The sequence below is a fragment of the Sapajus apella genome, unplaced genomic scaffold (genome assembly GCF_009761245.1).
Source record: "Sapajus apella isolate SASKATOON/1434 unplaced genomic scaffold, GSC_monkey_1.0 scaffold49, whole genome shotgun sequence".
Taxonomy (NCBI): domain Eukaryota; kingdom Metazoa; phylum Chordata; class Mammalia; order Primates; family Cebidae; genus Sapajus; species Sapajus apella.
Window position 1 is genome coordinate 9,620,350 of NW_022436989.1, and position 15,095 is coordinate 9,635,444.

The following is a 15,095-nucleotide window of genomic DNA, read 5'->3' on the forward strand; positions in this document are numbered from 1 at the left end:
ATGTTAGTAAAACTATGTTATCTTTCTTTCTGTGTTCCATAATATGTATTTATATATATGTGTTATATAGTACACTGTGTAGATGTTTTGTCTTTTTTCTGCATCTTCTATTCTTCTCATGATTTTATATGAACATTTTTGATGACCAGTCCTTCAGTTCACCGAGTTTCTCTTCTGTTGTTTCTAATCTGCTGTTAAACCTATATATTAAATTCTGACTTTCGGTTGCTGTATATTGCAGTTCTAAAATGACCTCTTGGCCATTGGATTCTTTTTGTTAAAGATTCCAGTCCTATGATGAATCTCCCCATTTTTCCATGTACTATTTTTAGCACAAGAAATTAATTATATTTACCCTCAAGGATGTATGATGCTTCTAGTATGTATAAAACCTGCGGGTCTATTGTTTTTATTGTCTTTAGTCATTTTCTTCTATCTCCTGGAACACTTGAAAATATTTAAATGTTTTTCTGATACTGTATATAAATATTGTAGAGAACATTTGAGACTTTGGATGATGTCAGGCCTTCCAGATGATTTTCAATTGCTGGCATCAGAGTAGAGGAAGACTATGACACATGGAAATTCAGTGGTTGGATGCTGTATATCACTTTTTTTGAAGGCTTATGTATTTCAAATTCACTGTATTTTCTTAGGGTAGAGCTTTGCCAAGGTCCTAAGTAGAATTTCTTTTGTTGTTTTTTGCTTTATACCTAGTAATTCTCCTTCCTCTTGACAGGCTCTGAGATACTTTGTTTTGTCTCAAGAGCCATCCAAAATTAACAGATCATCTGCTTATCTTCCTATCCTCTTAGCTGAAACATTTCAGCGTCATTGCTTCTCGGCCCTAAGCCACAACCACCTCAAGAGGAAAAGTAGTACAAAATACTGGATTTATGTCAATGCTCTTTTAATCTCTCTGGATCTCATTTTATCACATTTACAATTGATTCCATAAACATGTGAGACAGCCAAAGCTCTTAGCCACTGCTTACAAATCAGCAGATGACTCCAAAATCATTTGGCTATCTCAATAGTTGCGGGGGGAAACATTGAAAAATTTCAATACCTATTTATGATTAAAACAACAACAACTAGCTTACAAGCCTGTTTTATAAAAGAATTTCCTTCATTTGGTGAGGGTTATGTACCAAAGTCTACATCAAATACTCTTAATGAAAAATAGTAGTTAAATACATTCTTTTTAAGACTGGGGGCCAGGTGCGTTGGCTTATGTCTGTAATCCCAGCACTTTCGGAGGCTGAGGCAGGCAGATCACCTGATGTCAGGAGTTCAAGATGAGACTGGCTAACATGGTAGAACCCTGTCTCTACTAAAAATACAAAAATTAGCCAGGTGTGGTGGCGCACATCTGTAATCCCAGCTACTCAGGAGCCTAAGACAGGAGAATCACCTGAACCCAAGAGGTAGAGGTTTCAGTGAGCCGAGATTGTGCCACTGCACTCCAGCCTGGGCGACACAGCGAGATTCTGTCTAAAAAAAAAATACTGGGAACAAGAGTAGAATGCCCATTATTTTTCCTTCTGTTGTACATATTGTTAGATAGATATCTTGGACACTGATAAAAAAAATTATATTTGAAATGACTATGTAGATAGAGAACACAACCAAGTCAACAAGTAAAGTAACTTATAAATAAGTAAAGTTGTCAGATTTGAACCAATACAAATTAATATTTCCTTATACCAGCAAAACCAAATAAAAATTGTAATGAAACATGTCATCTTTCTCAGTAGCAAGAAACAATGAAAGAGCCTAGGTATTAACTTACTCTATAGTGAATAGGACCTCTGTTCACAAAATGTTAATCCCTAAAAGGCACATGACAAATAATTTGAAAAAATGAAAAACTGTTTATTTTCTTACACAGGATGACACAATATTATAAAAAGATGAATTTATCTCAGATAATTTTATGAATGCAACTCAACTCCAGATCACATTTCAGTTGTATTTTTGATGCACAGAAGGCAAGAGTTGACCTTTGGGAACCTCCACCTTGATTTCAGAGGAAGTATGGAAATGCCTGGGTGTCCAGGTGGTAGTCTGCTTCAGGGGCAGAGCCCTCATGAAGAAACTCTGCTGGGGCAGTACAAAGGCGAAATGTGTGGTTGCAGCCCTCACACAGAGTCTCCACTGGGCATAGTGGAGCTGTGAAAAGAGGGTCACTGTCCTACAGTCCCCAGAATGGTACATTCACCAACAGCTTGCACAGTGTGCCTGGAAAAGCCACAAACACTCAACACCAGCACGAGAGAGCTACCCAAGGTGGTGGGAGCCTGCACCTTGCAGCACTGTGCCCCAGATGTGAGACATGGAGTCAAAGGAGATCATTTCAGAGCTTTACGATGTAATGACTACTCCAGTGGATTTTGGACTTGCATGGGGCCTGAGGCCCCTTTGTTTTGGCCAATTTCTCCTATTTGGAATGGGAGCATTTACCCAATGTCTGTACCCTCATTGGATCTAGGAAGTAACTAATTTGCTTTTGATTTTACATGATCATAGGTGGAAGGGACTTGCCTTGTCTCAGATGAGACTTTGGATTGTGTACTTTGGAGTAAATGCTGAAATGGAGTTTGGGAGCCTCTTGGGAAGGGATGATTGGTTTTGAAATGTGAAAAGACATCAGATTTGGAAACGGTGAGCGGAGGAATCATATGGTTTGGCTCTGGGTCCCCACCCAAATCTCATCTCAAATTGTAATCCTCATGTGTTGAGGGAGGGAGGTGTTTGGATTGATTTAGTTTATTATTATTTTAAAACTTGGGCTCATTAGGAGGTAATAGTCATCTAGCAAAAAGACATCATTCCAACAGGTAGTGACTTCCTCCAACTTCCTTCCTCTGAATTTCTCTCTCTGTCCACGTTATCTTGGATATTTGAAAAGAATTCTAATGGAGACTTATTTTTCTGTGTTCAAGTGTGAATAAACAATTTAAAGGGCAACATGTACAGCTTTCTATATTAGGGGTAGGGGTGATCAGACATTTAGAAGGGTACACGGTGACCCCTGAAGAAAATGGTCATAGCAATAAGTCTAAAAGCTCAGAGCACTAAAATGGAGGCAAGGAAAAAAGCTGAGTCATTCTGCAAGCTAACTAACTTTGTAACGTTGGTAAGAAGATTATCCTTTGTGAGCATATATTTTCACCTCTAAAATAAAGAAATTAGGATACATAATCTCAGTGACCCCTTTTGGTTCTAGAATTCTAAGATTCTCAACTGAACAAAAAAATAAACTATTAGTAGAGATTCTAGCAGTTGAATTTGTGCAAGAAAGCAAGTGTCTTTCTGATGTTGCTTACCTTTAAACAGATCTTCAATATTTTTGTGTCAACTTTCAGGTAAAACTAAGTTGAGTCTTCAACATAACTTGGTTTGTGTGAACTTCTTACTATTATCTTTTTTTTTTTTTTTTAAAGATCAGGTTTCACCATGTTGGTCAGGCTGGTCTTGAACTCCTGACCTCAGGTGATCTGTCCACCTTGGCCTCCAAAGTGCTTGGATTATAGGCGTGAGCCACCACGCCCGGCCAATTATCTTTTTTTGATTTTTATATGTAAGGAAAAAAGAGAGGGAAGACAGCTTGCTTTCTTTTTATCCAGTCTCTGGAGATAAAGTGGGCACATGGAATGCATTTTAATTAGTAAATATAACCGATGCCCACATATTCCAACTGATCTTCTCTCAACTTTTTGTGTTCCAGTTCCACCAAAAAAAAGTTTGACATTGGATATATATACATATATATATATATATATATATATATATGGTAGTAGATTGGAAAATGGTTTCCCCAAAGACATCAGGTCATAATCCCTGGAAACTGTCTATGTTACCTTACTTGAGATAAAGGGTATTTGCACATGCGATTGAGCTAAGGATCCTGAGATGAGGCAAGTGTTCTGGATTATCTTGGTGGGTCCTGAATGCCATCACAAGTGTCCTTATGAGAGACAGGCAGGCTAGATTTTATAGACAGATGAAGAAAAGGCAATGTGAAGATAGAGGCAGAGAATGGGCTCATGTGGCGATGCAACAAGAAACAGCGACAGCCATCTGAAGCTGGAAGAACCAGGCAACAGATTTCCAGTCAATCCTCCTCAGAGAACATGCAGAGACAAGGCAAGAGACTTGAAAATTGGAGTGATGAGGCACAGATGAAGAATGCTGGAAGTCACCAGAAGTGAAAGAAGGAAGGGATGGACAGAGCCTCTAGACCTCTGCAGAGAGTGAAGCCCTCCTGACACCTGGATTTCAGCCCAGTGAGACTGATTCCAACATCTGGTCCCAGAATGGTGAGAGAATCAGTGTCTTTAAAAACTAAATTCGTAATTATTTGTTGCAAATGCCATGAAAAACTAATACAGTGTATAGAGAAACAAGTGATTCAAAAGATTAGACAGAGGGCAGGTGCTGAGACGTGGTGGTATGCCAAGCACATTCCCAATCCCGGAGAAGGAGCTGGATTGACTGGAAGGGTTCTTTCTAATTGCAGATGTGTTATAAATTTTGTTTCTGAAGAGTTCCAGTAGTTCAGAGAACTCTCTGCAGAGCAACATACTTCAGTAATCTAGGTGGGTAGCGGGGATGGGACTATGGAGAAGAATGCTTCTGGAGACCAGACTGAGAAGCTTTCTCACTGTGTTTTTAGAAGGAAGAGTCTGACCCAAATTCTTAAAAAAAAATCAGAATAGATTTGCCAGATTTCTTTACGTGTCTGGGACTATATGAAATGTATCTAAGCAGATTTACATTTGCAGAATCAAGCTTTCTGTTACTTAAAAGCTGCAGCAAATACCCTAAATGAAGACATACAAACAATCATTTTCTGGTACAATAGAGGCTATTAGTTGTTTACAAAAATCTAAAATGAATCTATTTTTTCTACTTTGGAATATGAATAGATTACATTTCTTTGCTTCAACTGAACCTAGATGTGAGACCTAACTCATGTCATTGAGTCCTACTGAGTGGAGGCAGATCAAGATAAGAAAATAAATTTCAAGATACTAATTTAAATTCTTATCTTGATCTGCATCCACTCAGTAGAGGGAGAAGAGAATAGGGGAAGACACACAAAATGACAATCATTTCCACTCAGATTCTATTAGACAGAACTCAAGGACGATGGAGCCACAGGTGGATGAGATGTGTGTCTCTAACTCACCATTTGGAGCAAAACCACTGATGACCTGGAAAACCTGCAACTGACTATTGTAAAACAATAAATTTCCATTGTAATAAGACACACATATTTTAGATTCATTTGCTGCTACAGTCTTGTAAATGAATCTTTATTTACTACTTTATACTTTAATACAGAAATAGATATTTCTATGTAAACTGCTGCTCTAACAATAACAATATAAGACATTGGCTTTTCCTGGATAACTGAAAATGTGGAAATGGATATCATACTCTGAAAAGCTGACAAAGTTTAGTCTAACGTTTAGTATAACAGTCACCTGTACTAACTTGCAAGGCTGACTGGGTGACGCTAGAAGTGGTTGGAAAGCGTGGTAGCACGGACTTTCACTTTCACTTTAGTAAGGCATTACATCTACTGTGAGGTCAAGTGAGAATTTACAGGTTTGCGGAAGGAGAACTAAACAGTAGAGGTATTTGGGGCCTTACACAATTGGTCCCTCAAATGAAGTACTTTGAATTTCCAAACGGTGGGAGTTAAGGCTGCTGTCTCAGATGGTTTTGAAGTAGCTGCCATTAAGGCAAGAACTAGAGAGGCAGAGATAGGGACAAAAAATCAGGAAAATAAAGACCTATTATCATTTCCTAGAAAAGTTAATTTGATTATGAATAAGGAAATGTGGAACTGACTGGAAGCACAGAGGAAATCTACTCAATTTTAGAGGGAATCATATTGCTAAAGAGACCACAAGCCTGGCTTTAGAATCTTGTGACTTCTAATAATCAGTAGTCCTTTGTACTTGCACAAGCTCACAGAGACATCATGAAAACATTGGGTGAAAACTAAACCAAAGAGCCTGTTAAGCTTTGCCCAGAATTCTGACCTACAGAAACTCTGAGATTAATAGGTATTTCTTAAGCTGCTAAATTAGTGATAATTTATGACACAGCAGTAGAAAGCAAATATAAATAGTAATTGTATTAAGTTTATATATCAGTTTTAGGAAAACTGACATTTTCTAATATTGTCTTTTCATGTAAAAATGTGGCATATATTTTTGTTTTGATTCTGTTTTATATCCTTCAGGAAGGATAAACATGTCATTATGCTTTTGTATGAAAACATTATTTAAAAATATCTAAGGAATGGTCTTTATAAAGAATTATTATAAATGTTGCCTGGTACAGTGGCTCACAACTGTAATCCTAGCACCTTGGGAGGCTGAGGCGTGTGGATCACCTGAGGTCAGGAGTTCGAGACAAGCCTGACCAATGTGGCAAAACCCCGTCTCTACTAAAAATACAAAATTTAGCTGGGTGTGATGGTGCATGCCTGTAATCTCAACTACTTAGGAGGCTGAGGCAGGAAAACTGCTTGAACCTAGGAGGCAGAAGTTGCAGTGAGCCAAGATCACAGCACAGTACTCCAGCCTGGGCAACAGAGAGAGACTCCATATTAAAAAAAAATAAAATCGTGATTAATTTCATCTATAATTCGATATTTTCTTTAAGTTAGATAAACCTGTTTTCATTTTTTTTTTTTTAGTTTGAGCTTTGAATATCTTATACATAGACTACAAACCTCATAAAAGTCATGGGGATGATTTGTTAAATTAATATCTTCTATAAGATTTTTTTTTCCTGTGATGAAAGGAAAGCAAAAAAAGAGAAAACTTCAAGTAAAACTATTACTCAAAAGCAATTCTTATCAAAAATATTTTTGAATTGCTTATTTCTGAATGGCAGCAAATGCGAAAAACAATTAAAACGAGAAATCCAAAGACAAAAATGACTCGAAGAAAAACACCCGTTTTTGTGTTATGGTTTTTTTATGATGACTAGAGAGAAAACAGCTTTTAAGAAACACAAAATGCTAATTATCATGTTTAGTTAAGAGAAATGATTATCAGCAAAAGTAAAAAAGGAAGGAGAGGCACTATCGTAATGAAAATCAAATCACATAATGTTGGCATTCAACTGAATGCATTTTATCTTGTTCAAAGCAATCCAAGAGGTAGACAGGAAAAAAAGAAAACAAAAAGCTTGCAAACATACAGAATTAGACAACAAAACAGTGGGAGCTCAAGCTGCTGCCTTGAACAAAGGTAAGATATGGGGAGAGTGAGGAAATGACTGCTGTGAATAAAAATCTCTGCCGTATTCTGTTTTGTAGATACTCTTTTAGGTTTGGAGAGGATTAAGACAGAGCTTCGGGAAAGCCATTAAAACGATACGAGAAGAAGCCATTCAACGTATTTTCCTTGGATCAGTTATTAGCTCTATGGATGTACAGCTAATAACAAGGAACATCATCTTACTTAGGATTTTAGGCCCAAGGGCAAGCATAGATCTCTTTAAATTTGGAAATAATCACTGTAGCCCAGCAAAAGTGGAGAAGGTCAACTAGATTCCATCTGTTAATAGAAAGAGGAAAGTCATACTCACAATGTTACTACCTGCAGATTACATTGATTCATTTGGAGACCTAAATTCTCTAGAAAAATAAAAAAAGTTCCTATTGCAGTCCCTTCCACAGTTTTAAAGACTTGAGAGGTTTTGATCCAAAATGCACTAATATAAATAAGGTAATAATATTAAATATCTCTATGTTGACAGCTAAACCTCCAACCACATCCGTACCTCCTATTTCCAAAAACTTAAGACAACTGTAGCCCTCCTTTAAGATAAGTGAGTCCAGGAAGTGCAGAACTTACCTAATAAGAAAAAGGTTTCTTTTATGTCTAAATTAAATCATGCATCTTGCATTTTAATTCAGTAAATATACTGAATTCCCATTCTGAGTCAAGCATTGAACTAGTTGTTCTATGGAACACGAAGATTGGCGGTGCATGACTCTTCGTCTCAAGGATCTCATCATATCTAGAATGTGTGGAAGATATAGCAGCTGCCACTGATCTGCCACCCATGTGAGCTAGGTCCCAGGCATCACAGAATCCTGCAGCACTAGTATCATCATCCCTAAATTAAAGATGAAGTCACTGAGGAACATAAAGTTGAACTTTTGCAAGGTCATACAGTTCACTGAAAAGTTGTTTCCAGTCTAAGTCTTTCTACCACGTCATACTTTACACAATAGTCTCTACCATTTGCTTGGGTACTAAGTTACTTCTCTGTCTTCTTCCTTAAAGTTGAAAACTCCTCACTCCCTTACCATTCTCACCTGATTATTATTATCTACAGCTTCTCATTCATTCTTTCAACAGGACTGAATGCCTGTAGGATTGAGTTGTAAGAGTGAGTGCTATGGAATGCCTGAAAGTTTCCAGTCATTCCTTCCAGCATCCCATGCTTTACAGAAAGACAGAGAAAAACTTCCTGAGTCCTAGGAGAATGTAAGCCTACTTTTACAGCTGGTACATTCCACATACGCTCTTGGCAGCTGAAGTCTTCTGGAAAGCATTCAGGGCCAACGGGCTGAGGGATCAGGAGCTGATGTGTAGACACTGAATTCATTACTGGAAAATATAGCATTTTATTCAAAGAACTGTCGTTGCTGCTGCTGCTGACATTGTTGATGCAGGCTTAGGCATTGAGAAGGAAAAATAGTCTATACTGTTAGCTCGGGCTATAAAGTCAACAGGAAAACTCTGAACATTCATCAGAAGCTTGACTTAACGAAGAAGCACTTTAACATTCTCACCAGGCATTGTCTGACATACACCACAGCATGAATTACCCTCTGGCTTTGCCTAAAATTTTATTTTCTTCCCCACTCCTAAGATTCATTTGATATGTAGGTCACAACACTGAGATAAAATGAGTCTTGACATTCTTGAGGAAGCCTATTGGTGAGAATTTTACTTCGTTCTTTAATTATCCGTGGAGAACAGGGATAAGAAGATTAGCAAGACAGTGCCTTATAAAATCTACAAACAGTGGATACCTTTCACTCATTCAAACAACTGGAAATTATTTTTAAAATAATTTTAAAAGTCTATCAAATATTAACAGCAAAGACTTAACTCAAAAAGGCTTATTTAACTGTCTGCCTTAGCACTTAGCACTGTGCCTGGCACTTAATAGTTTTTGCAGAACAGATGAACCTTCTACACTACTAATTCTTATTGTTCTATAGAGGACATTTTTATTTATTTTACCTTTTCAACATATTTGCAGTGAAACAACATCCATTCAGAAAATGTATAAAGTTGTTTATTCTTCATGATAATCCTAAAATACTATGAATCCTGCAATGTGTTCTAATTTTTCAAATACATACTATACTCAAAATAATTTTAGTTTTGAGTGCATTTAATCCTATTCTACTGCTCTATAAACCTCAACCAAGTATGGTCACTCACTTAGCCAGAAGGATGAGTATCCCTGAGCGCTTGTTCCAGGTGTATTAATCACCACATATTTGGTGGCTTTAAACAACAGAAATTTATTCTCTCGCAGTTCTGCAAGCTCAATGACCACATCAAGTTGTTAGCAGAGCCATGCTTGGTTTGAGACTGAAGAACAACCTGTTCCAGACCCCTCTCTCAGCTACCAGTGCTTCCTTCAGTCTTTCCTGCTCCTTGGACACATCACTCCAATCTCTGCTGCCATCTTCACATGGTGTTCCTGTCACTGTGTCTTTGTTTCTGTCTATCTCCAAATTCCCTCTCCTTGTAAGGACACCAGTTATGGGACTTAGGGCACCCCTTCTCCCAGTAGCACCTCATCATAATTTGATTCCATCTCCAAAGGCCTTATTTTCAAGAAGGTCACATTCCCAAGTTCTGAATGGACATGCATTTTTGGGACACTATTCAAGAAATTCAGAAAGAACTTTAGCACTTTTGGATTGGTATCAAAATTCTCATGTCAGCAGATGAATTGTTTTATTTAATAGCATGACTGTGTTCGTTAACACAGATAATACATTGAGTTGAAGAAACTAGATAGATCGTCTTGGTCTACAGAATGGTCAGGGATAGTCTTCAATGACAGCTCAACTTTATCAAAGGAATGTGTGTGGAGGGTTGATCTAGTATCATCAGCAGCAGGTTTTATTCCCTCAAATACAATTGCTCAGTTACAATTCTGCTATGTGAATAGCTCCGAGGAATAAACATTCCTTGACAGTGATTGCAGAAAGGCACATTTATAGCCAGCCATTTTCGTCTGTGACGATTTGATATGCTCTTTTCTGAATGGGTACCCAGTTGTCCCTTCCCAGCTCTTCCTCCTATTTCTCATCCCATCATGTTGCTTCTAACCCGTCTCAGTCCTTCAAAAAAATCAGACATACCATGGGTGAAGCCATCTAAGTTTGCAAGAAGAAAACCATCTTGGCACATGTCCTTCGTTTTCCTACTCATTATTTTCTTCACACTTGCTATTTCCTACATCTGGGTTGCGTTTTCTTGCAATATTTAAATGATCATCTTCTGACCTGATTCTGGTCTCTGCTTCAATCTCAGTTCCTCACAGAGGCCTGCCTTGGCCACCCTGTCTAAAGTAGCTCCCCGTTTCCATCACATTTTATTCCTTTACCTTGTTTGTTTCTTTCCTTCATATCACTTATTCCAAGCAGAAATTGTATATAATATTTATAATGTAGATAAAATATAATACAATTTATTAATTATTTACTGCCTGTATACCCTACTACACGATAAGTGCTTGAACTTTATTATTTTGCCTATTCAGTGCACTGTTGTATTCCTTGCACTGACAAATGTAATAGTAGCCTGACCAATAGCAGATGCTTAATATGTGTTGCATGATTAAATAAATTACATGATTCGTTGTACTTTATGTCTCTGACAGATTCCTACCTGTACAGACCATTGGTCTGAAAAGTACACATGAACAACTGTGTAAATCACCACAGTATTTTCTCCCTGAAATGTATCTAATTCTTGTAGAATACCAGGGTTAGATAAACAAATAGAAAGAGCTGCTTTCTTCATGGCGAGTTCATCAGCCCATGCAAATACACAATCAGTGATAGATAAATTGGCCAATCATTCACTCATTGGGGATTCCACTATCTTCCAACAAATTTTTTTTTTCATTTTAGCATACAATCGGAACAAAGGGCTACATTTTACTAATAGTAACCAGTTGTAATAACATGTTAATCACGTACATATACACTATCTACATTTTACTCTTATTAAATTTTTCCCACAGTATTTAGCTAAGCATGCATTTTAGAGCATCCATTTGTCACACTCTTCTGCCATCCCTGAGTTGGAACCAAATGAGAAAAGACACAGGTGACAAATAAATGGAGACCAAAATGATAACCTGTTTCTTATCAGCTGATGAGAGCATGGCTTAGATCTACAGTCAAAAGGACTTCCTAACACCCCATCCCAAAATACGGATGATACTTCCTGTCATATAATTCCTGGGCAAAGAAATTTCTCCTCCCTTTCGCTCCTAAGCTTACTTCATGGGAAAAACATGTATCCATTTTTCCATGGTCTCACAAATACTGTATAACAAATAACTACAAAATCACAGTGTCCTACACAATAAATATTTGTCTGTGCTCTCAAATCTATGAGTTGGCCTAGAGGTTCCACTGATTGGTGGGACTACTTGTGCACCCAAGGTTAGCTGGCGGGTCAACTGGGTGGGGCCTGGCTGGTTTAGGATGCGGTCAGTAGAGACAACTCTTTCTGCTGCAAGTAGTTTCTCTCTCAGCAGATGAATCTGGGCTTGTTCTTACGGCACAGTAGGGTTCAAACAGAGCCAGGAAAGCACAAACATATGGTCATTTCTACTGCGTTCTGCTAACCTAAGCAAGTCACAAAACTAGTCTACATCCAAGGGGTGGGGAAAGGGACTCCACATCTTGAAGGGAGGAACTGAAAAATACCAGTGCAAGGGCATCAGAACAGGGCAAGTGGAGGCTTGGGTCAATTTGCCATCAATCCACCACAGTCAGATTGCACCCTTTTTGCAGGCAGGCAGATCCAACGAAAGATGGAGGAAAGGGCAGAGCTGATCCTGCTGCTTTCTTCCCCAAAAGAAAAGGAAACGAGGAAAAGAAAGAGGAAAGATTAACCATCCACAAGATACCTGATGCCAGGCGAAAGGATAACCTCTAAATGTAGATTCATTTATCTACACAACGTTACCAATCCAGCCAACTCAACGCAAAATAAAATGAAATAAACGAGTAAAAGCAAAATCAGCATTTAGTGCCGTAAAAACCACATTGCTGGCTAATTAAATCTTTCACACCCTCACGAATTGCTTTGCTGACTTTTTGTCAGGTAAACACAGTATGTTTGTTTGTTTCTCATGAAGATGCTATGCATTTGGCTTTTCCAACAAACTCAAACAACTTCACTTGAAAGATTTCAGTTTGTGTTTTAATTACTTCAAATCATAAAATAGAATATTAGACATCTAGAAATGGCTTGGTTTCTTCTTGAAAATTCTTAAAATCTGTGGTTACTGAATCAGAATATTAAGTTTAGGATAAATGCAAAGTAAACGAGTGACCTCTGCCACGTTACATGTAATGATTTTAACTTGATGAAATGATCTAGAGGAATCTATTTTTTATGGATTTGCTCAAAAAAAGCCAGCCTCTAATTAAGTATTCTCACTATCGCCAATCACAAAGTAATATTTGAGGATATTTTCACTGACTACTATCACAATCAAACCTGGTCAAGTCCTTAAGCCAGAAAAATAAAATTTGTTTTATTTTATAACAAAAAATATTAGCATATTTATTTACATACACAATATATAATACAAAGTATTTTATTTTATATTGGTTTCTAATGTAACTACAGTTTGTCATGTTATAAAGTTTTCCTATTGTTTTTCATATTTACTTTAGAAATTTTGCATAGCTTTATAACTTAATAGAATTAAATCCTTTTTATTGATCTCACAGCTCTAATGTAAAAAAGAATAAAATACCTTTTTACATGTAAGTATTTGCAAGTGCTACAGGTATTTAATATGTTATATATCTAAAAAATTTTGTATAAAATGGAAATTAAGAAATACAAGCTAAAATATATCTGAGTCAAAATCTCAACACTTTCACTCCACACCCCGATGATAATTCTGCTCCCACCAAGTGAACAAAGTATTGTAGAGAAGCAGAAAGAAGACCCGTGGAAGCAGTTGTTCAAAAAGTCATTCAAGTATTTAAACTTCTGAAGTTCAACCCTTATACTATCGTTTAAAAAAATGTACAGATATCAAAATGTAATAGAAAAAATGTCACGTCAAATCTCTACCTTCAATCCTTCTATAAGATAGGCTTTGAGGAAGAGGTCTTCAGGCAGCTACTGCTGTTATGTGCTCAGATACTTTCTCAACACATTCACCTCCTGTAACGGATCCTAGCCCTCTGATCGTAGCAGTGAGTACCTGAGATTCTCTGGGCCAACTGACTCTACTCTCCTGGAATTGAACAGGACTGATGACATACAGAGTAAGAGGTAGTTAAAACTTCCCAACTGATGGCTGCACCTTAGAGGTTCCAGGAACTTTCTTTATCTGGATATTCATAACTCTGCTGGGTACTGTCTTCACAAAGCAGGATTGCCCACCTTTTCCTTCTATTTCTGAGCTATGTCAGTAGCTCTTCAGGAAACCCTGCTTCTTTCTCAGGTTAGTCAATGGTAGATTTCACTGTTTCAACTAAAGAAGTGTAACTCCTGATCTTCTATGACAGTTTTGAGGAGCTCAAACTCTCATTCATTCAGCCAGTCATTCTTACTTTCAACAAATCTTTTTGAGTATCTATTATGCGTTAGGTGCCAGGCCACAGAATAAAAAGATGAGCAAGATATGTTTGCTGTTCTTCAAAAGTACAACTTTATAGTTAGGAAAACAGAGTTATACAGATAATTGCATTGGAGTTCTCTGACTGTTTTAAGTACAAGATGCTACAGGACTGAGGAGCAGGGTCACAAAACTCAACTGTGAAAAGAGAGGGGCTGCCTTTTGAAAAAGTTGGTACAAACACCAAGCACTAAACTACACATCTTTGTGAATGTGACTTCTGCTTGGGGCGTTCTGAGCACTGAGAAATCATAAAAGCGAATGTCCAATGAGGAAAAGGCAATATAGTGTACAAGAAACTACCAGAGTTTGGTGTTGAGTATGAATTACGGCACTGGGGGTGAAGATAGATATCAAGGAGTTAGGACATTGTTCCTTATATAATTTTTTATGAATACTTTGAAATTAGACTGTTTAGCTCTTCTGCAATAAATCTGTTAAGTGATCCACAAATTCTTACACTATTTCTGCAATTCAATCGTAATTGAATGATCTGCTTACAGTAAGTAATCAGTCACAAAGAGAGAGACCAATATCATTTTTTTCAGATATGAGGTCTTGCTATGTTGCCCAGTCTGGCCTCAGACTCCTGGGCTTGAATCATCCTCCCACCTCTGCCTCCCTAGTAGCTGGAACTGTTGATGCACACCACCATGCCTAGCTCACTATTATCAGTTGCTAATTTTCTTAAACAAAATCAGAAATGAACATTGATTTTATGATCAAGGATCTTTTGACCTATGCTCAGTGTCTTAGTTTATTTTTCCTGCTGTAACAAAATACCCAAGACTGGGTAATTTATAAACAAGAAAAACTTGTTTTTTACAGTTCTGGAGGCTGGAGGTCCATGATCGAGTCGCCAGCAGGTTAGTTATCTAGTGAGGGCATGATCTCTGCTTCCAAGATGGCGCCTTGTTGTGACATCCTCCAGAAGGAGCAAACTCTGTGTCCTCACATGATGGAAGGGACAGAAGGAAATGAACTTCATCCCTCCAGCCATCTCATAAAGGCCCTAGTTTTACCCATCCTCACAACTTATTCACCCCCTAAAGAACCTACCTCCTTGTACTATCACATTGGCAGTTAAGTTTTAACATATGAATTTGGGGGAGCACATGTAAACCGTAGCATTCAATCAACACAAGGAT

At 37.6% G+C, this 15,095-nt stretch overlaps 1 long non-coding RNA gene across 2 annotated transcripts in view; it reads right to left on the reverse strand.

Moving 5' to 3' along the window:
• Window positions 1–14,610, reverse strand: part of LOC116526020 — a 28,418-nt gene extending 13,808 nt beyond the window's left edge. For both annotated transcript variants that reach the window (XR_004257928.1, XR_004257927.1), the window contains exons 1-2: window positions 14,595–14,610; window positions 11,288–11,293 (exon numbers count right to left, since the gene is read on the reverse strand). This is a non-coding gene — a long non-coding RNA (uncharacterized LOC116526020). The remainder of the gene's footprint in view (window positions 1–11,287; window positions 11,294–14,594) is intronic.
• Between the last annotated feature and the right edge of the window lie 485 nt (window positions 14,611–15,095).